The following is a 23729-nucleotide window of genomic DNA, read 5'->3' on the forward strand; positions in this document are numbered from 1 at the left end:
TGGAAGTGATTGGAACATGAATTGGATAGGACCAGTGCTATGTAGAAACTATGCTTAGTCTTAATCCGCTTTTCTCAAGGGACTGAGGTGGGATAAGGGGAAGTATACTCTGAAAGTGTTAGAGAAAAAATGTTTGCATTTGCTATATTTTCAAAGCATCTCTTTGTGAAAGCTAATTGATGTTAAGTTCTTAAATGGAACTGGGGTGCTAGTCACTGGCAGCTGCCAGTGAGTGTAACATGCTTTGAATGGAGGCTTCAGCTGATGATAGTAGGGAAAAGACATACTCTAACCTCTCAGGGTTACCCCTAGGACTCTGAGGGGGAGATGGACCTTAATCTGGAGAATGAGGTCAGAGAGAACATCCAAGTCAAGACATCCTTCTGATGTCACTGGTCCTCTTCCAAAATGAAGGACAACAACAACTTGGCACATATTAATCTTTTATTTTTATATGATCTAAATTTCCCCCTGTATCCTTCCCCCATTCCTTGAGAGACTTGCCTTATAACAAAGAATTGAAACATTTAATATTGAAGATAACAAAAGTGTAATTTGAGGTTATAGTTCTGTCTGAGAAACTGAAGAAGCAAATAGCCCTTTCTCTGCTTCCCTGATATTGAGTGTGCTTTTTTGCCCTGTGCCTCAGTTTCCACAACTTGACCTACCTCCTTGAAATTGAGAGAACAAATCAGACAGGATCTATCAAATACAGAATTCCTTAGAGACAGAAGCTAGAGATGATGCAAGACTGGATACAGACAAAGTGAGAGTCTGAGACTGAACATCCCAGAGAAAGCTCCCTAGAGTCCATTACACTCTGTGCCTGGATAAAAGCCCAAGAGAGCGATACCAAAAATCTCCTATTGTGCTGAAGAATCCTCTCCTACATTTAGGAGGAAAATCATCTTTTCTTCAAACACAACATCAAAAGATGGGAATGTGAGTGAAGACAGTCAGTCTGAGGGATCCCTGGATTTCTTGAGGAATTTGAACACAGAAATTACTATAACATAAAATGTCAGTTTTGGAAGAGACCTCAGAGAGAATCTGGATCAATCAAAAACTGGACAAGAATGTGCACTAGAGCAGATGTATCAGACACACATATGACCTGCAACACTCTCAAGTGTACTGGAATCAGATGAAAATGTAATTGGGAAGTACTTAACAAAATAAATAAAAATACGACTAAAGAAAGATAACATTACATTTTGAAATTATGTCAAAATGTAGCCTAGAAGGATCCTTATGTACAGTTTAGTGACCTCCATTTCTTTGGAGTTTGGAATCGCTGTTATGGAGCATCCCCAAACAAGCGGTCATCTATCCTTCACTCAAAGATCTCAGATCGTAGAAATCTACTACACCCTAAGGTAGCCTCCCACCAACCACTGCTATTGCTTTAACTATCTTCTTTCCCAATAACTCCTGAATCTGTCTGTACCTCCAGCACCGATCTCTCCAGTCCTACATTTCCAAATATCTTCTACACATGTTCATCTAGGTGTCCTAGTCAATGACAGGACATCAGAAATGTTCTTAAACTTCATTTAAATAGATGGTGTATGTTCATAGTTGTAGTGCTTGTAGCTGGCATTCACCGAATATCAATTGATCAGCTATAGACTTTTAGGTGTTTGTTCCTAATAGACCTGGTTCCGTATCCACCCCTTTTGTCTTCTTTGTAGCCTGCCATGCCCTTCCCAACTTTATTAATAATTCTGATCTCTACTCTGTATCCACAAAGTCTCAAAAATCAAAGGATAATAGAACTTAAACCAACCAGTTTCTATTCTCCAAGCCTGAAACGAGCTCCTTCCTCACCTCTGTCTCTTATCGTACCTAGTTGTCTTTGAAGCATAATTTGGGTATTACCTATTACACAAAGTCTTTCTTTTACATAATATGCTTTATAGACAATTTTTGTCTGTGTGTGTGTGTGTGTGTGTGTGTGTGTGAAGAGCCCTAAAGCTCCTCGTGAGGTTATAGAAACTACTAAGGGCAATTCTGAGTATATCTGGGGAGAGAGGGGAGGAGAAGGAATCCCACCACATTTACATTACATTCATTTATGAATGAAGGTGGTAATAATAATTACCATTGTTGCTGTTGTTGTTACAGCGAGCATTTATAGCACATTTTAAGGCTGATAAAGTGCTTTACAAATATTTTCTTATTGGATGCTCACAATAACCCTAGCAGGTAGGTGCTATTATTATCCGCATCTCGCCTGCATATTTCACTACCTCTTTATGACAAAATGTAAGACCAAGTTGTTAGGGCTTCTCTCCTTGTCCCAGCTGTCCATACCAACCTACTTTGTACCTACTTTGCATTTACTTATCTATGTGCCAGCTGTGTATCAGTGGAATGTAAGCTCCCTGAAGGCAAGACTTTTTATCTTTGTATCCCTAGCACCTAGCAGTGTACCTTGTTCACAGTGGAAACTTAGTAAATGCTTGCTGATTTAATTTTCAGAGGCTTTTATTTCAGCAAGGAGTGGGAAGAGGACAGAAGAAATTATTCAGCTTTTAAAAGCCTCTAGCCAATACTCCTAGTAGACTTTTTGTAAATAGCAAAGAAATGGAAATAAAGTAGATATCCATCAATGGGAGAACAACAAATTGTGGCACATGAATGTAATGGGATATTACTGCATTGGAAAAAAATGGTAAACAGGAAGATACAGAGAAGTATAGGAAAACTTATATGATTAGATGCAAAGTGAAATAAGCAGAACCAGATAAACAATATATGGAATGACCAAAATAATGCAAGAAGAACAAAAAATCCCTCCCCCCCCCAAACTGCATAATTATAATGGTCATGTTTGGTCCTCAAAAAGGGAAGAGAAAACACACCTCTCTCCTATGCCAAAGAGGAGTAAGATGGGTATAAAATATTCACGTAGGGGTGGAGAATCTACAGCCTCCAGGCCACATGTGGCCCTCAAGTGCAGCCCTTTTACTGAATTCAAACTTCACAGAATTAATCTCTTAATAAAAGAATTTCTTCTGTGAAGTTTGGGTATGCCATATGTTGACAGACTTAGTTGATATGTTGGTTAGTTAAGTGAACTGCTTCTCTCTCTCTCTCTCTCTCTCTCTCTCTCTCTCTCTCTCTCTCTCTCTCTCTCTCTCTCTCTCCCTCTCCCTCTCCCTCTCCCTCTCCCTCTCCTTCTCCCTCTCCCTCTCCCTCTTCTTCTCCCTCTCCCTCTTCTTCTCCCTCTCCCTCTCCCTCTCCTTCTCCCTCCCTTCTTCCCTTTCTCTTTCTGTCTTCAAAACATGACTCTCTGGGAGACAGACAGACAGGAATATATTTGGAAATAAAGGTGGTGTAAAACCAAAAGATAACAATAACAGTTTTTAAAGCCTTCAACCCCATTGCTAGTCCCTCTACACAGAGTCCATGGCCTTGGTTTTGTCTTGATTTCCTATGCTATTTGTGGAAATGTTCTTCCATAAGTACCATAAATTGCTGTAGCTAGAAGGAACCTTAAAGATCATCTAAACTGGCACATAGCAAATGCTTAATAAATTCTCTTTCATTCATTCATTCACCAAGTTTTGTGTCACTCAATTTAGAAATGAAGAAACTGAGGCCAGAGAGGTCAAGGGGATTTGTTCAAGGTTGTACATCTAGTTAGTGGCAGCAGAGCCAAGATTAGAACCCAAGTCTCTTGACTCCTTCACTGGTGCAATATGTAATCAGTATGGGACAATAATTGCTGCTAATCATTTTAAAAGCATCACCACCATCTCTGCACCTGTACACTGTTGTGCTTGGAGCGAGGGCTGTGACTTCTAGAGCTGGTAAATTGCATGGGGGACCCTCCTTGCACCCTGAAGATCTTCTCTTTCTTGCTAATGGCTTTTCAGGCGTCCTCTGACTCGCCCTGAGACCTAGTCCTCCCAGCCGGTTTGATTAGTAATGAGTACAAAGCCAAGGAAATTATTAATTTCCATCACTCAAGTTTACTTCTGGGAAAGTTTGCCAATTAACTCAGCAAGCTGAGGCTTCCCAGAGAAAAGTGGAAAGAGCTGAGAGGCTGCAGGAAAATTCATTGGAGGGGAAAGGAGAGTCTAAGTATCCTTGGAGAGTCCCATGGAGTAGCAAGTGAAGCCAGTGTAAGGGCGATCTGGAGAAAACCTAGTGGTGTCTGAAACTAGGGGTGATCTGGAAAGAGGACAAGAGAAACTGTATCCCTCTTTATCCAGCTCTATGCAATGTTAGGAAAAGATGTTTGCTCCCCAATCCCAAACTCCCCCCCTCCAAGGGCAGAGAGGGAAGGAGTCTAACTAAGAAATAACATGCTGCCTATCAGAGCCATATATAGAATAATATTTAAAAGAAGTTTTGCCAAATGATCTAATGATTAGTCATGTGAGATTCAGAAGAGTTAACAAGGTAGGGTAAAAGTCTATCATTCAGCAAAGATAAGGTCATTTTTGGCTTATTTAGGAATGAGGGCACATGCCTTGCTCCTCTGCTACTCAGAATTTTTAGCTTTCTTCCAAGTTCAGTTCGTGTATTATTTCCTATGGGAAGCTCTCTCTTTCCTTCCCCAAATAGCATATATATTCTTCTCTCTTTCCCTGTTATATTCTGACCAGTAAAATGTAACCTCCTTGAAGACAGGGACTGTTTTTTACTGCTTTACACACCATAGGGACTTTTAAAATGCTATTTTGAGAGGAACTATTATTCAAATTAGAACATGATAAGTGCACAGTAGAAATACCAAGTATAAGAGAAATTGGAGTTAGAAAATTGTTTCCAGTTGGGCTTAATGGTGGAGGTCCTTGTCCTTCTTTCCCCAAACACTTTCCCTGTCTCTTTGTGTTGCTAATTTATGTGTCTCTCTCCTCCTTGAAATATTTAGCTCAAAACTAATCTCCAGAAAGTTTTTCCATGAGTTCAGCCCCCTCATTTTACTGATGAGGAAACTGAGGCACAGAGAGTTTAAGTGCCTTGCCCAAGGTCACACATCTAATAAGCGTCTAAGTTCAGAATTGAACCCAGGTCTTCTTTACTTCAAATCCACTGTCCTGTCTGTTATGTTGTTCTGCCTTTCACCTTGCTAGTTTGCTTGAAGTCTTTCCTGTACACTCCAGGAATATCATAAGGTGGTAGATCACTAAAAAATCAGTTTCTCTTACAGTCACACAGAAGGAAAAAGGGAACAGCTTTTAAAGAGGTGATCAAGAATATTTATCCCTAACCACCTAAAACTCAGTATGCATTTCCACCCAGGTTTCCTTTTTCTCCCTTCTACTCCCTCCTCTTCCTTCCTTCTTCAACTTTCTTATGTACTCTCTGCCCAATTTCTGCCCTGCTCCACCCTTGAACCTTATTTCTGATTTCCTTACAGACTCTGCCATTTCCTGGTCCCTATCCTAAACTGTCAGTGAATCACCCACCCCAATGACAAATGCCCTGGAAGGGCTCTCATCGAAACTCAGAAGTATTTAGAAATATAAATTAAAACAAATTGCATTTTTATATCACAAATAAGGGCAGTTTTTATCGTTTTTATTGCATAACAACCATTAATGAAGTACAGTTCCAGCCGCCTTAATTGCTTGGAGACTAAAGTTCAATCCGTATCTTTAGTGCAGGCCAGATGATGCAGTGTGTCATGTTAAAGTACCTGGCATATTAGAAATGTAAATAAATTTATGGACACTATTAGGAGAATGAGAAAGGGGGAATCTATTTATCTGGTATATTTATATAAGGAGGAAGTCTGGAAGGTTAAATAGTGAAGCAATAAAGCAGGCCCTGAAAGACAACTAAAGAGGATCTACTCTCTGGGCTACTAGTGTGAAGTGATCGGTAGATTAATAGGGGCAGGAGAGAGCAAAGCCCCAGAGTCAGCACAAAGAGGCCAGTCCCATTTGGGGGTTCAGATCACATGGTGAGAGTGGGTGTGTCCACTGATACTCTAATCTCCTACAAGCCACTAGCCTTTCTGTTTCCCTATCCTGGCCCCTTCCTAAGGAGGGTCAGGTGACATTTGAGGAAGGTTGGGGTATTGTTTCTGCAGGGCCCCCAGAGAACTATGGGAAATTCTAGCCCAGATGTGGTTCTTGCCAGAGCAGAGTGAAATCCCCCTTGTGTCTCACTGCTCCCTCCTTCCCCTCCCCCAAACTGTAGGGAATAGAAATTGACCATCACCTGGAAAGAGTTGCAGGATCCATAGGGAAACTCAGTCAATAAAATAGGCACCAAAATTAGATGAAACCAATAACCTTCCACATTTTTCAGTGGCCTTTCTTCTTCCTGTCTTGATTTTCCTGGAATCTCTAATATACCTGTTGTGTGGTAGAATGCTAATGATTCCTCTCATTTTATGGATAGGGAAAGTAAGGGTCCAGAAAAAATTATGGGAGGTAGTAAGCAAAAAATTTAGTGGAGACTAGAGCCCAATGTTTCCTGACTCCCATGTTTACCTAACAGAAATAATTGCATTATTTTATAAATCATCTAGTTTAGGATTTCAGTGGGTCTCAGTTCTTTGAGGGGGATAGGGTTGAAGGTGGGAGGAGGGAAAATGAGAAACTGGAATCTTGGAAACTAAAGAATGGGGTCAGGGATGGAAGTGGATCAAGCCCTATACCCCCTTCACAAGACAGAATGTAGATCACTGATTCAGTGGTCTTTGCTGGACCCTGTTCCCCTTTCAGGGGAGGACAGAATGTGGGGATTGAGGCAGCACTTTTCCCAGTGTTCTAGTGTCCCCTTCTCCCAGAATACCCTCTCCCCTCTATTGAACTAAGTGAATTAATCTTTAACCAACTCTGAACTAGTTTTGATGCCAAAACCAAGGAAGGATTCCAGGGGAGGGAGATGCTTCATGTCTACAACAGGATAGTTTATTGGGATTGGGGGAAGGGAGAGAGATTACTAAAAGAGAGGTCAAGGTAGGTTGTTAGGAAATCACAACTGTGTACTGATGGGGAGAGTCAAGGAGAGATTGCCTCTAAAAATGTAGAGAATAGCTAGGAGGACAGAGGAAACCACACCACCAATAACAACAAAAATGGAGGTTTAGCGGTGTCTACCTCCCCAAATACTTATGGAGGAGCTTCTTACAATTGGGATTTTTCTTTTACTATCTTCCAAGACCTGGTAGCAACTTCACACTAAGAAAGGAGAGTAGAGATCTGTACCTGTGAGAGAAGGGAGGAGGGTTGAGTCATATCCTTACTGAGAATGGAGAACAGCTGTGCATTTGTAATCTGGAGAAGAATGGATATCTTCCTGGTGCTGGACCAGGTTTGGAAGGAAGAGGCAGGTTTTTTTCTCAAGCGTTCTGAAGAGCCAGGAATGAAAGGGAAGGAAGATGGGGAAAAGGAAAGGATGGTAGACCCAGAGAGGTTCACTTGCTGCCCTATGGTGATGGCCCAGGCAAAAAGGATTTTTTCATCTACAGGGATTGAGGATGGGGTTTGGGCTTTGAAAGCAAAAAGAGGACTTTGGAAACTTTCCAGTTGCCAGAGTCTATGAGGAGGAGAAAAGGAAGCTGGCTGAGAGGGAATTGGATGAAGAAACCTTGGGTTCTATTTGCACAGTGATGGCCCTGGCTCATTCCATCCAGAACCCAGAGCAGAAATCCACCAGGCTTATTGTTAAACTTTCTAAGACCAGAGTATTTTTCCAACAGACTGTGGCAACAACAACAAAGGTAAAAATGAGAAACCCAGCAGCAGTAATTCTGGAGAAACAGCTGCTGTCGTTATCAGCCTTGAGGAAAAAACAAGGTCAGGAACACGGAGGGTTTAATTTAACACACACACATTCATAATCACGCTCATTCTCACTCAGCCCCAACATAACAACTTAAAATTTTACATGCTCTTTCACACTCATGATTTTGTAGCTCTATCTCACACTCCAAACTGTGGAAGCTACGGGCTCCAAGAAGATCAGAAAGACCACGTGGGGGGGGGGGGGGGGAGGAACAGACAGTCAGATGGACAGACACAAAGAGACAGAGAGAGAGAGAGAGAGAGAGAGAGAGAGAGAGAGAGAGAGAGAGAGAGAGAGAGAGAGAGAGAGAGAGAGAGAGAGAGACAGGTCTGGGGAAAGGTACGAAGAATTGATCACCTCCCCCTCTCTTTTCTCGTCCCCATCCCCACCCCCCCCCAGAGCCTTCCAGGCGACCTCAAGAATAGGATTGTGCAGGAGGCCCCTGAGGAGCTTGATGCCCCAATCTGGGAGACTCTCTGGAGTCGCAGCCGTTTACAAGTGAATCGCAGGAAGCTGGGATCTGAAGAGTCTAAAGGATGGGGGGTGGGGGATGGGGGAGCCAGACTGTGGTAGAAAACTGGGGAAAGGACTGGCTGGGCTATGGGATATGGGGAGGGGGCCGTGAGGTGAGAGAAGCCGGCAGAAGGAATGCATAAACTGCCAGGGATGGAAGTACAATAGAAAGACCCCTGGATTTGAAGGCAGAGGATCTAGATTCGAATTCTGACTTTAGCACACTGCTTGTATTATAGTGGCCCATTAATCTCTCTGAGCCTCAGTTTACTTATCCAGTTAAAAAAGTGGGGGAGGCATTGAACGAGATGACTTCTAAAGTCCCTTCCCCCTCTAAATCCACGGAGATCTCCTCGGTTTGTCTCCGCCCCCGTCCCGGCTTTCCAGGTTTAAATCTGCCAGCAGCAAGGCACCAAAGAAATGGGGATGGGGGAGAAGAAAGGGGGGAGGTGAAGCAGCCACTCTACGGAGAACAGAGGACTACTTTAATGAGAAGCGACAGCCAAGTGCTTCGGTGCGAGCAGCAGGGAGAGGGGGAAGAGGCCCAGGCACCGGGGCCCTCTCCTTTGCCCCCGGTCTTGTCTCGTTTTCTGCATTGTCACTGTTCCTCCCTCCGCTTAGAGATTTGTTTGGTTTCCTGCATATGGACTTCCGAAAACCCGACGAATCTGCTGAGATCTGTGGCCTTCAGCTCCTTACCTTGCAGGCTCTTTTCCCCCTTATAGACAGTATCTGTAAGTGCCAGCGAATTCCCAGCGCACATAGGCTCGCGTGGGTATTGGTACAAATACGAAAGAGACGGCTAATCCCAAAGACCTCGCATTTAATGAACTGGGGCCTTAGTCAGCCGACCTACACCTATTCCTTCCACCGCTGTCCGTTCCATCCCTAGTTGGATTCTCTCCAAGTCCAGATGAGAAGGAAACGCTTTCATCCCAGCGCTGGTGACCAGGATAAACGGCCAGGACCTTGCCGATAAGGAAGAAGCATATGCGTATACGCCCTAGGGGTCTCAACATACACCCGTAATGCCAGCCGGTTTCTACTAGAGTATAAACTCTTTAGGGGCAAGGACCAAGTGTAGTATTTTGTAACCTAGCTGCTACTCATTTTGTAGTACAGTTTAATACTTGTTTCTGGACTGAGCGAGAGTTTCTGTGCCTGGAAGGGGATGGGGATGGAGGTACGCAGTAAGTAAGCAGCCTTGACTACTGCAGCACACCCAGCGTTTGACGCGGACACCAACAGTCACTCTTCCTTTCCCTTTTGGAAAGAACAGCAACTATCCGGAGATTACAACCCCTCCAACACAGCAAGTACTTAATAAATAAGTATGCTTTGAAGAAAGGAAGGAAGGATAGGACTCTGGCTTATATTTTCTCTCTCCGTTTTGGAAACGGGCTGAGGAGAAATATGAATTACTGGAATCTTGGTGATTTTGGCCTTGAAAAATGTGTACTTGGGGATGCGGAGGTTAAAGATTGGGAATAGATTTGAGAAAATACTAAATTTCTACTCAGAACATTAGTGAAGAAAAATACTCCCTTGCCTCTTTCTACCGCATTTGAAGTGGAAGGAGCCGGTGGGAGAGGGGCAGCCTACCCTAACCGCCTCAGTCCATCAGGCTGCCCACGAAAGAAGCGGTCCAAGATAGGGGGTGTTAAGAAGTGAAAATAACTGAGTCAGTAGCTCCCCCTCCAAGGGTCAACAAAGGATCTCTTCTTTCCAACTTGCTCCCTGAAGTAGAGGCTGGACTGTAGAAATCAGGGAGATCTCTTTTCCCTTTTCACCCTCAACCAAATACATTGGGACAGTTTCCTGCAACTGGGCTGGAATGAAGCCCACGGGGAGCAAGTAAGGGGAGGAGGAGGAGCACTGGTTACAGCTAGTTCCCCAGTCCCCACAAGACCCAGAGCCCTTGCTAATAAAAGAGGGAAGTTCTCTCAATCCCTCCACTTCCTACCCTCCTTTCCTGCCTCCTTAGAAGAGGGGGTGTTCAAATTCCCTAGCCAATCACAAAGATTATTAGTGTTTCCGAAACTGGGGGGGGGGGGAGGATGAGGAGAGAGAAGGGGGCGGAAAAGAGAGGGTTGAGTCCCTGCTTTATTTTACTTTTAAAATTATATATCTTCACGTCACAATCGTTTTTTGTTAAGACCACAAACATCCAATTTGGCTTGGCATAATAAAATCAGCCGGAGCTCCCTTAAACGGAGCCATTCTGGTGAATTAAGTTGTGAAATCTAATCTATTATATCCATAAAGGAGAATGCTTTCATTGTAAATTCAGGTTATAAAGAAACTATACCTGTGCAGTCAGCCTACCTTTCAGATTCGCTACTTGATGGCTTATCAAATTACTTCAAAATGCTGGCTCCCCTTCCTATATCTCAATGTAACAAAAATTAAATGTGGCAATATTTTTTTTAACAGCAGGAAAAGGTCAGAAATGGGTACAATATAAGAAGAATAATTTTAAAAAAAGATTCTCCCGTCCTCATTTTTCTTCATCAGGGTTCTAGTTAGGGGGAGGTAAAAGTGATTTTCCTAATTAATTTGCATAGGAAAATAATAACTGTAAACCTGGCCTATATTTTAAGACCTCTTCTTCCTGGAGACAGAAAGTGTGTGTATGGGGAGGGGGGTGGAAATATACTAAATGATCATTTCTAAGGGTCCCTTCCTTCTCTAACATTCTATGTATTACAGAGACATGATGTTTGGTAACCCTCCAATCTCCTTGTCCATTTTTGCTCTCACAATTAGGCAATGTAGAAAAGGCAAGATGTATGTATCCCTCTGTGTGTGTGTGTGTGTGTGTGTGTGTGTGTGTACTTGTGCATAAGAAGACACAGAGACATACACAGGCGCACACTCATCACTCTCCATGCTCAGTCATCTATACAGGACTCAATGCCTGACCCCCTACCCATGAGAAATTCCCCATATACAATATTAACAACTTTTCAGGGAAACTGAGTCACAGAGGTGTAATTGTGACCCTTGGAGACCTTCTGGGTATAATGGAAAATCTTTCTTTAAAAACTGATTACAATTAATTGGTGCTTCTCTCTCCCTTCCTGTATTTTTGGGAAAGAAGAATGGGGTGAGATGTGAAGAGAGCCTCAATTCAACTCTTTTTCTCCCCTAAAAGAATAAATTCAAATAACTAATTATTCATTCGAATACCTTTCAGGATACACTTGCTCCAAAAGGATTTAGGAATTGGATAGATGTCTGAAATTAGGATCGTTGGAGAGACTTTTCCTCCACCCTTAGAGAAGCTAAAGGCTGGGGCAGAGCTGGTCGATAAGTTTCGAAATTCAAAGGGGATGGGACAGAAGATGAAGACAAAAGCCTGGAAAAAGATTTATGAGGCGCCGGGCGAGTGTCCTGGCCCCAGTCTCTCTTTTCAGTACGCCGTTCTCTCGTCTAATCTTTGATTTCCATCTAATTATTTTTTCCTGCTGCTTCTAACTCACTGTCTTGAAAGCAAAACAAAGGAAGAGGGGTGTGGGGACAAGACAGGCCTCGGGAGAGAGGGAAGCAGGGAGTCTCCCCACCCACTCCTCCCCCCCCCAAAAGCTCACACACAGAAGGCAGAAATCCCTTCAAACTCCCTTAACAAACCCTAACCGATACTCTAACTTCATCCCTCCGCCCCCACCCCACCCCACCCCACTCGCGGGAAAAGGCATTCAGGATTTTGGCCTGGCTAAGAAATTCCGGGCAACAAAAGTTAAGTGCCTCCAATTTGGAATTTTCTGAACAGGATGGTGGAAGAAAGTGAACATCCTCCTTTCTCCTACTCAGTTCAAGTCGAGTGGGACGAAAGGCGAGGGTCTCGGCCTGCCACCAGGGCTGGAAAATTCGGGGCAAGCATGAAGAACGTAGAGCCCTACCAAAGGAACTGTGCTATGAAAAATTTACCAGGAGTTATAGGAGGAGTTGGGGGGCAACTAAGAGTCAGAGGTTAGGGAAAGCGAGGGGGCTATTAGATAAATATACCTTATACAACTAGACACAGGTAACAGCGGAGCCGGGATCGCAATCCCAGTCGCCACACGGTCTCAGCCTGGATGCAGGTGAACCGAAGAGGGAAAGTTTCCTAAGAAGGGAAGGGACGTGGGGGAAATCTTTCTTTCTTCCGCTTCTGTGCAGCCTGAGGACCCAGGGGGTAATCCCTTTAAAATTGTGTGGAAAAAAAAATGAAAAATGTAAAAGGCACGTGGGATGGGGCTCGGTCCTAGAAAAAATAAAGTCACTCAATTGCTATTCCTGTGCACCCCCCAAAAGAAAAGTCCTCAAAGCGGACCACATATTTAAATTTTTTTCCATCTATTTTCTTTAAAGAAAAAAGAAAAAGAAAGCTCCAAATGAAAAATGTTTAACGTGGTCACCGTCCATAAGTCAACTAAAAATAAGGATAATTAGAGTGTGGGGAATTCGGGGAAACATAAATCTTCGGCGCCTTTTTCCAAAGGAAGCTGACGCTTTCTGGCTGGTTTGGTTTTATTTTGAGGGAGAAATAAATTTTCCTTGGTTTGGGCTGTGGAGTCCAGGGTCTCTGAGTGGGCCTAGACAACTTGGAAAGTATTTTTTAAGGCGAAAAGAATTTTGATTGTCTTAGAAATCATACACAGTTTCCCCGGACGTTGAAACCGAAACTTGGAGTTCTCCCGCTTCATAAAAATTCCTTGTGTCCTCTACCCGAGGCGGCGATGGAGCTGCTTTCAGGGAAAAGGGGAGGCAAAAGTCTCCCAGAAAAGTGGCCCCAGACCTTCCCTCGGACTTCCACGGTCTGAACTGCCTTCTCAAGGATGCCAAAGTCAGCGTAGTCTGAGAAGGCGCCAAGGCTAGTATTTACTCACAAGCACCACACGGTCGGCGTTAGGGATTTACATGTTTCTTACACACACACACACACACACACACACACACACACACACACACACACACACACACATACCCTCCCTCCACCGTGTAAAAAATTTGGAACAAAAATATTTCGGAAGGTGTAGCATCCAGGATGTTTCAGGAGACAAACTTCTTTGGCTCTCTTTCTCAATACCTGCTTCCACTGGAGGCAATTCCCAGCCCTCATTCCATTTCTTTCTCCGCTGGGCTCAGACCCTTTGTTCTGCTTAATTTATGGGAGGGTTGAGGAGGGAATCAAAGTCCCCCGCCATCACCAAATATCCTTCATTTTTCGGTTGAGAAATAAATTCATTTCACCCGGATGGGATTTATGGGAAGAGAGCTGAGGTACCAAATTCCCAACTAAATGAGGTCTTTCTCCTCTCCTACTTATACCGAACAGAAAATTTTCGAACAAAAATAAGCAAAAGCAAATTAAATGCAAAATTAAATTCTAAACTAAGATTAGAAAGTGGAGAAATCTTTTTCTCATCTGTAACTTTTGCGGGGGATATGGTAAGCTCTCTTTGAGAACAGTTTAAATAAAAAGGACTCTGTTCTCTTTTCATGTTTCGTTTCTTTTGAAAAGAGCCCCTCTAAAAGATTGTAAGGGAATTTTTAAAACGTCTTTAAACTTAGGTGATTTCGCTTCCCTTAAAAGAGAAATTGGTGGGTTTTTTGTTGGGAGTGTGTGGGGGAGGGGAAGGCGAGTTGGGGTGGGGAAAGAAAGAATGATTAGCTGACAGAGAAGTAGTCCATGAGAGAAGTGATGAAGCTAGTAGGGGAGCTGCGTCTGTTCTTTCCACATTGCAATACCAAGTTCCCCGGGATCCAGGGAAGAAATCTCTTTCAACCAGCAAGGACCGAATCTTGGCCGATTTTGAGAAAGGGACAGGTATCTGACCCGGTCCTCGGAAAAGAAAGTGCGCTAAATTCGTGGGCTTGAAATTTTGGGGAAGTCTGGTCCCTGCAGCTTTCTGCGGTTGGCAGCCGGAGGGTACAAGAGGGAAACTCACTCCAAGCCTGGCATCACACACACACAACACCCTACACACACACACATCCTACACACACACACATCCTACACACACACACACACACACACACACACACACACACACACACACACACACACACACACACACACCCGCGCCCCCGGCCCCAGCATGCATTTGGAGTTTGAATAAAGTCTGTATCGCGGGGCTGCGAAGCTGGAACCAGCCTATAACTCAGCTCCCACAGTGGCTTAATTGCTTCCGATCCCCAACCCCGAGTAAAGACACGTTTACAAGAAAACCACTTACACACCAGCGGCGATTTTATTCTCCCTTTTCTTTTGGAGAGAAAATTAAAAATAATACTAATACTAATAATAATAATGAAAACCGCACGTACCTGGCAACTCTCCTGAGCCTCTGACCCTTCTGAGCTTCCGAAAGCTACAGAGAAGGAATTTACGACCCCCACTCCACCCCCATCCCATTTCTCCTCCCAGCCAAGCTGCAGCCGGGTGTTCTGCCACAACCGAGACCATCTCGCTTGTAGGGGTTCTCCTTGGCTGACCTTTTTTTGGGGGGGGGGGAGAATGACATTCTTTTTCCATTGAGGGGAAAGAAAATGTCCTCAACACTTAAAAAAAAAACCACAAGGAGGGTGGGTGTTCCCGATTCCAAACGGCGCTGTCCGCAGATCCAACTCAGCTTGCTTGGCTTCGAGCAGTCTGCCCCAGTCCGGCCTCCCGGGCCTTGACCGTTCTTTTCTTCAGTTCTCTCCCTCCTTGCTCTGCTTTTGCACTTCTGCTCAGCTCCCGTCTCTACTGTACCTCTGGGAGGTCACCAGGTCCGGGCTATTTTCCATCCTGCAGCTGCCAGTATCTGCTCTAAGGCCTCAGGAAAAGTTGGGGGGTGGGGATGGAGGGTCTCAGTCAAGGCACTTGGGGAGCCCCCAGGAAAAGCTGCCTTTGCACAGTTTCTCCATTTGCCAGCGGCGAGGTTTGTAGAATCCAGTGACGCTGAAGGGGTGGCCCAGGCACCCCCTTCTAGGTTCCCGTAGCCTTCGGGAGTTGCCAGCATCTTTTCCATCCTGCTCCTAGCCGCAGCCAGCTCAGGGGCCCACCGGGCAGCGGCTTCGCACAAATTTGGAGCTGCTGCTAACGCCACCAACTCTTACCTCTCTCCAGATCCTACCCCGAGCTGCCGAAATGCAAAGCCCCAGGCGCTGCCTCCTCCCGCAGCTTCCTGCTTCGGGTCTCACCCCCGGGAAAAGAGGAAGAGGCGAGAGTAAGAGCAGGCGGAGAAAAGGGGGTGGCGGCGGCCACGGATTCAGGCTGGGAGTACCCCAGGCGAGAGGTAGAAGGGGAGGGGAAGGAGGAAGGCACGGGGGTGGTGGCGGGAGACAAGGGGAAAGGGGGGCGGAGGCGGGAAGGCTGCGGGGTTGGGGGAAGGGAGGACTCTGCTTCTTCCGTCTCTCCTTTCCCACGCGGGCAAATTTAGTCAATGGAAGTACTTCGCCACGCCTCTTTTAAGGAGGTAGAACCCACCCCCTTAGGATGACAAAAAAAAAAAAATTCCCAATTCCATCCGTGCAGCTAGTGTCCGTTGTCAGCATTACTTTAGGTACGTCGGTACATGATCTCCAGATGTTGTCGGAGCCCTCCATTCACCCCATCCCCCGTTCATTAGCAGGTATTGACTAAATAATCTAAAAGCTGTGCGGCTTCTCAGCCTGTGACAAGCCAAGAACCACCTTAAATCTTGCAAAAAAACAAAACAGAACACAACCCTCCCTTCCCCCCAAGATGAACACCACCTTCCCTCCTCCCGAGCCCAATTTCATTTCTCACACACTCGGCTTCCTCAGCCAATCCGCGAGTAAACCCCGCTCCCTGAAAGACTCTCCCTTTGTTTGTGCCTGGAGCCCCAGCCTATGAGAGCCAGGAAAGATGCAGACCTCGTTACAATCTCCTCCAAGGGGGTGGGGCCCAGTCGCCTAGTCTGTGGGGAGAGTTTGTCTCCCAGGCAAGCTTTGGGCACAGTTTTGGTTTTTTTCTCCGGCTTTCTCCATTCGCTTTTTCAATTTATTCCAAGAAGAGCTACTGTACTACCCTCCCTCTATATTCGTTGCCTATCTGTAGGATATTTGAACACATCCTCAACCTGACACTCTTAAGTCGGGGTTGAAGGAGGAAAGGGAGTAGGGGTGATTCATATCTTTAAAATTTTCCTGGAATGGGGGGAGGGGGGAAGGGGAGTAAACTCACTAAGGAAAAACTGTTTCAGCCTGTTTTCTGGTTTCTAAATTTCCAAATTTCCCCATCCTAGCTGAAGACGGTTCTTCTAAGAATGGGGGCCAAACTAAAATACCAGACATAGTCAGGAGGAAAGCTCTTTGTTTATCTTCAACATAAGTTAGGCACAAGAATAATTTGATTAAGAACACTATCTACAGATCATCTTTCAAATGAGAGTTTGCTTCTTCTACAACACAGTATTTCAAGGGTCTCTAGTTTTAATTCTCTTTAAGTTATGGATAGATAGAGATGTATGTGCAAATGCCTTCAGGCAAGTGGTGGGATTGTCCCAAAGTTAAACAGTTGTTAGATTTAGTATTCTAAAAAGTAGCCAAATGAGAGTAGAGTTCTAATTGGATGACATTGGCGTCACCTCCAAATCACAACTTTTTTTTATACTGCTAGATAGCAGATGGAAACTTAGCAGTGGTGATTTATAATATAGGAAAGTAGGAAAATCACTCTACTAGGAGTCAGAAAACTCCCCCCACCCCAGATCTGTACTTTTTAGTTCTGTGACCTTGGGCAAGTCATTTAACCTCTTGGAGGTTCTCTTTCTTCACCTGTAAACAAACAAACAAACAAATGGTATGACTAGATTATCCCTAAGGACCCTTTTGGCTCTAACATTCTAGTATTCGGTGGTTAATAATAGCTAATAATAATAACTAATGTTTAAATAGTGCTTTAAAGTTTGCAAAGGACTTTACATACACTGACTCATTTGATCCTCACAATAAACCTATGAAGTAGGTGCTGTCATTACCCTCGGTTTTACAGATGAGAAAACTGAGGCAGGCACAGGCTAAATTACTTGTCCAAGGTCATTCAGCTAGTAAATGTCTGAGATCAGATTTAAACTCAGATCTGCCTGCTTACAAGTATAGTGCTCTATGCACCGGGACACCTAGCTGCCAACAAGATTACCATCGTAAGTGGTGGTATGGAGTAATACAGAGGGAACCTTGGAGTCAGGAACATCATCTGTCACATCTACTAGCTATGTGAGCCTAAGTAAGTCAATTTACTTCTCAATGCACTCAGTGCCCTGTATGACTAAGTTGCAAAGAAGGTTCTGATCTGCATAGGTGGGAGTACCAAGTTCTTCACACTTTTAAAGAACTACAGATCCAAACCACACACACGTATACACACCACATAATACATGCCATAGTAGGGAGGCAAGTGGAGATTTGACTCAGAACTGGGAAGAGGCATTTCTGGGACTGGGTACCATAGGAGGTTTGAGTAAATCTTTCATAAGAGACATTAAATAGGAATTAAGGATCAAAGCATTAAAAAGTACAGTCCTTCCATAAATTAAAGAACCTCTTTTAGGGATAACTGTGGCATAGACTGAGAGATTCCCAATTCAATTCACTTAAGCCAGTTCTTTGAAGTTTGCATCAAATTCTCCAGTGCAGAAATAGTTCTCTTATCTAGAAGAGTTATCTCCCCACCCCCATCCCCTAGAAGGTAAGCTCCTTGAGGGATAAGATACCTGGACCTAAGTCAGTCTGCAGAATTTTAGATGAGTGTGTGAAGTTGCTAGGAGCCTTCCTCATACCCTCACTTTTTTTTATTCCCCCTCCCCCCATTTCCATAAAGAATACAGTTTTATCTCTCAGCCCTCCAAAAAATTCCCAACAAGCCCCAAAGCTCTCATTCACAATTTTGACCCTGGAAGATTCTTAGGGCTGGATAGAGGGCTGAATAACTTTTTCAGTAGCCCTGGCTGTTTCATTTATGTCCAAAAGACATGAAACTGAATATGCTGAGGGTGGGAGAACCAGCCAAGAAGGTATCTAGTATTTGCCTCTCCCCAAGGCCCCCCCCCCCCCCCCGCCCCCGATTTGGGGAGGAAGAACAGGGCTGAAAGCTACTAGATCCAAAATCCTACTACTCCATGTCCTGGGGAAACTGTAAAAGACATATTGGTGTCCCTTCCATCTCCTGGAGAGTAGGGACTGAATGTGAATGGAGAAGGATCTTGAATATTCCCAGGTGTTTGCTTGCTGGCCTTTATCTTTAACTAGAATAGCTCAGATATCCCAGAAGCTGGCCTTTTGGCTGCTTCAGTTTCTACTGATGGGCATCACGTATTGGAGATATTTTTGAGAGAGATTAGATCTATTTTGTATGGCCCACAAAGAGCAGAACCAGGACCAATAGGAAGGTTCAGCGACAGATTCTGACTCTACAACATGCATAAAGGAAAATTTTCCTTCATATGAACTTCCTTGGAAGGCAAAGGGTTCCCTCTCAAGTGGAGGCTGTACAGCCAATGTCAGGGACGTGATAGAGGGAATTCCCATTCAGGCACTTGCCAAGGTGCTGTTTTAGATCTCTCCCAACTAAGATACTGTGTGATTCTGTGAATTATATTCATTAGAATTCAGGCTCATATTTATCACTCAACCCACAAGTGGGGTGGGGGATGGAATGAAAGAGAATCATCAGGATCATTTCAGAGACCAAGAGAAAACACCTACAAAGAAGTAGCAGTCAAGAAACTACCCAGAAGTTTTGCCACACCAGCAGACTGGATTGTATCCAAATTGCCTCAGGTTAGACTTCTATCTTCAGTTTTCTCTCCGAATCTTCTCTGGAGCCTGGAAATCCCACAGGAGGTCTGTGTGTGTGGTGTTGGGGTTTGGGGGAGGGGAAAGGAGTGTGGACCAGGAGTCCAAGTGTAAACAGGGTTGAAGGTCAGGAAGGGGGCTGAGTAATATGCAGGAAGAACAGCTGAAAGCTGTTGGAGTAAAGGGATTTTGAGATAAGAGTTGCAGAGCAGATGTGGGTCAATGGCCAACAGAGGAAGCCAATCAAGTGAGGCCTGCTTGGGCTGGCGGCTGCTTTCTATTACAGAGGGATCCCTGCCAAAGGGAAGTTCATTGCTTACTCAGCAAAAATGGGAGCAAAGGGTTTAGGAGCACATTTGTAGTAAAAAGAAGGCACTTGAGAGATTTTCTTTCAGGCACTGCTAACCCAGTCAGAGTGAGATTCTCCCACAGAACAATTGGACTCCCAGAGCCCTGTGGGATCATCCTCCTCAATTTGTCCTTTTCCTTGGAATATGAGTAGGAATCCTTGGGAATCTGAGTAGGAATCATGAGTAGGAATTGTATCTAATGTGACTAGATTCTGAGTGATGAGAACAGAGCATCTATTTCCGGTGCTGGGTTTTGGAAGGGGTACAGCATATCTAAACATGTCAATCAACTAGTAAGATTACTACGTATTTGGCATTCTACTGGGGACAGAAATTTAAAAAAAAAAAAGGAACAATTTTTACCCTGGAGATTATATCTGGGTCAGAAAAAGGTGGGAGATAACATGTAGACAGACACAGAAGTTGTAGTAGGCCACATCTGACTCAACTGGCTGTCATTCTACCTCTCCTTCTGTCCTGCAACTCCATACCCTATTCTTGTCTTCATGGCAGTCTTTAGTCTCTTGACCCTTTAGTCAAGGATGAGGAACCTTCAGCCTCTAGGCCACATGTGGCCCTCTAGGTCCTCAAGTGTGGCCCTTTGACTGAATCCAAACTTCACAGAACAAATCCCCTTAATGAAAGGATTTGTTCTGTAAAACTTGAATTCAATCTGCCCTTGAGGACCTAGAAGACCATATGTGGGCTCAAGGCTGAAGGTTTCCCACCCCTGCCTTGTCATTCCCAGGCCATCACCCCAGCATTGGCCACACTCTTCCTTTAGTGAACCGGTTATATTCTACACTGTCCTCTTCTCTTGAATCTTTTGTCCTTTTATCCTATCATTCATCTTGCCCTGCCAAGCCTCAGTCCTGAATTACTCCCACCATTACTACCTTTGCTCCTACTGTGTGCTGACAAACAAAGCTAAAGAAAATCAGGAGATGACGCTGACTGGATCCACTACAAATTGAACAATGTAACAATAAGAATCTCAACTGGGCCCTCACTGCAGTAAGGTAATCCTTTGGCACCTCCTTAATTCATTTGCTATCCTATTTACCACATCAGCTTTTCCAAATGTTTTCAGCTCTCCTTAAACTTCTCCTAGCTCCTCCTCCCATCACCCTCTCACCCAAAAATCATGTTCATATTTTACTGGAAAAAAAAATGAAGCCATTTTCCAAGAGCTCCCTCTTCTCCCTTTTCCTCCAACTCATATCTCTCAGATGCCTTTCCACATTCACCCCTGTCCCACATATAGAGGTGGTTCTTTTTCTTGCCCAGGGAAACTCTTCTACTTGTACAATGATCCCATTCCATCATGTCTTCTTGAGCAGATTGCCCTTCTATCATCCTCACCACTCTGTCACCTATCTCCAGTCTCTCATTACCTACTAAATACTTCCCTGCAGTCTATAAACATGCTCATATCTTCCCCATCCTCAAAAAATTCTCATTTGATCCATTCATTCCCATCATCTCATATCTTTCCTGCCTTTGGTGGCTAAATTCTTTGAAAAGGTCATCTACCATAGGTGCCTCCTCTTGCTTTCCTCTCACTCTCTTCTTAATTCTCTTAATTCAACAGAAACTTCTCTGCCTAAAGTTAGTAACAATATCTTAACTGGCAAATTCTTCTGAATCCTTATACTTCTATACTCTCTACAGTTTTTGGCACTCTTTGGTCACTCTCTTCTCCTTGATACTCTTTCCTCTAGGTTTTCAGGACTTTGCTCTCTCCTGGGTCTCCTATTTGTCCCACTGTTCCTTCTCAATCTTCTTTGTTAGATCTCCCTTCATTCAGGTCATGTATGATAATTATGAGTGTCCCATGGGGATCTATCATTGGCCCCTGGCCTATCACCAGTCATCTTGATTTATGTCTTGCCACTGGACTCAGATAACTCTGGAGGAGAGAGTGAAGCTGATAACTTTGCACAGTTTTTTCTCATTTAAATCCAGTTCACTTGCAAGTTAAGATATCACCCTCATGATATCATCAATCTACTTCAAGAATGAAGGATAAATAACAACAGCAACAACATTAACCCACTTCCCTTTTCCCACCACACTATTTCTTTTTTTAATTAATTTATTTTTAGTTTTCAACATTCACTTCCACAAGATTTTGAGTTCCAAATTTTCTTCCCATCTCTCCCCTCTGCCCACCCCAAGACAGTGTGCATTCTGATTACACCTTCCCCAAATCTGTCCTCCCTTCTATCACACCTTCCCTTCTCTTATTCCCTTCCCCTCTATTTTCTTGTAGGGCAAGACAGATTTCTGTACCCCATTGTCTGTATGTCTTATTTCCCAGTTGCATGTAAAAACAATTTTTAACATTTGTTTTTAAAACTTTGAGTTCCAACTTCTCTCCCTTCCTCCCTCTCCACCTCCCCACCTCATTGAGAAGGCAAGCAACTCAATGTAGGTTATACGTATGTAGTCATGCAAAACACTTCCATAACAGTCATGTTGTAAAAGACTAACTATATTTCCCTCCATCCTATCCTGCCCCCCATTTATTCTATTCTCTCTTTTGACTTGGTTCCTCCTCAAAAGTGTTTACTTTTAATTACCCCCTCCTCCCATTTGCCCTCCCTTCTGTTGTCCTCCTCATCCCCCAGTTATCTCCTTTCCCCCTACTTTCCTGTAGTATAAGATAGATTTTCATACCAAATTGAGTATACATGTTATTCCCTCCTTAAGCAAAATCCAGTGAGAAGAAGGTTCACTCTTTCCCTCTCACCTCCCCCCCTTCCCCTCCACTAAAAAAGCTTTTTCTTGCCTCTTTTATGTGAGGGATAATTTACCCCACTGTATTTCTCCCTTTCTCCTCCAAATATATTCTTTTCTCACCCCTTAATTTTATTTTTTAGATATCATCCCTTCATATTCAACTCAACCTGTGCCCTCTGTGTGTGTATATATATATAATATATATATATATAATCCCTCTGTGTGTATATAATATATATATATATATATATATATATATATATATATATATATATATATATATATATATATATATATATAATCCCTCCAACTACCCTAATACTGAGAAAAGTCTCAAGAATTACAAATATTATCTTTCCATGTAGGAATGTCAACAGTTCAACTTTAGTAAGTCCTTTATGATTTCTCTTTCCTGTTTACCTTTTCATGCTTCTCTTGATTCTTGTGTTTGAAAGTCAGATTTTCTATTCTGCTATGGTTTTTCATCAAGAATGCTTGAAAGTCCTCTATTTCATGGAGTGACCATTTTTTCCCCTGAAATATTAGACTCAATTTTGCTGGGTAGGTAATTCTTGGTTTTAATTCTAGCTCCTTTGACCTCTGAAATATCATATTCCAAGCCCTCTGACCCCATAACGTAGAAGCTGCTAGATCTTGTGTTATCCTGATTACATTTCCACAATATTTGGATTGTTGTTTTCTGGCTGCTTATAATATTTTCTCTTTGATCTGGGAGCTCAGGAATATGACTATAATATTCCTAGGAGTTTTCCTTCTGGGATCTCTTTCAGGAGGTGACCAGTGGATTCTTTCTATTTTACCCTCTGGTTTTAGAATATCAGGGCAATTTTCCTTGATAATTTCTTGAAAGATGATGTCTAAGCTCTTTTTTTGCTCATGGCTTTCAGGTAATCCTATAATTTTTAAATCATCTCTCCTGGATCTATTTTCCAGGTCAGTAGTTTTTCCAATGAGATATTTCACATTGTCTGCTGTTTTTTCATTCTTTTGGTTTTGTTTTATAATTTCTTAGTTTTTTCACAAAGTCATTAGCTTCCATCTGCTCCATTCTAATTTTTAAGGAATTATTTTCTTCAGTGAGCTTTTGGACCTCTTTTTCCATCTGGCCAATTCTGCTTTTTAAAGCATTCTTCTTTTGATTGGTTTTTTGGATCTCTTTTGCCATTTGGGTTAGTCTATTTTTAAAGGTGTTATTTTCTTCAGCATTTTCTGGGTCCCCTTTAACAAGCAGTTGATTTGATTTTCATAATTTTCTTGTACCAGTCTCATTTCTCTTCCCAATTTTTCCTCTACTTCTCTTATTTGATTTTCAAAATCTTTTTTGAGCTCTTCCATGGCCTGAGACTCCCACAACACCATTTCACTTGGTGATCTCATCTGCTGCAATGGATTCAGTTATCATGTACATGCTGATGATTCTCAAATTCACTTATCTAGCCCTAATCTCTCCTGACCTGTGATATCATATCTCCAAATGACTATTGGAAATCCCAAACTAGATGTCCCATAGACATTTTAAAATCAAAATGTACAAAACTGAACTAATTATCTTTTCCTCCA

At 43.3% G+C, this 23729-nt stretch overlaps 1 long non-coding RNA gene across 1 annotated transcript in view; it reads right to left on the reverse strand.

The window, feature by feature from the left end:
- Positions 1–15581, reverse strand: part of LOC140527946 (uncharacterized) — a 31426-nt gene extending 15845 nt beyond the window's left edge. The window contains exon 1 of the long non-coding RNA XR_011974987.1: positions 14581–15581. This is a non-coding gene — a long non-coding RNA (uncharacterized lncRNA). The remainder of the gene's footprint in view (positions 1–14580) is intronic.
- Between the last annotated feature and the right edge of the window lie 8148 nt (positions 15582–23729).

The sequence above is a fragment of the Notamacropus eugenii genome, chromosome 2, assembly GCF_028372415.1.
Source record: "Notamacropus eugenii isolate mMacEug1 chromosome 2, mMacEug1.pri_v2, whole genome shotgun sequence".
Lineage (NCBI taxonomy): Eukaryota > Metazoa > Chordata > Mammalia > Diprotodontia > Macropodidae > Notamacropus > Notamacropus eugenii.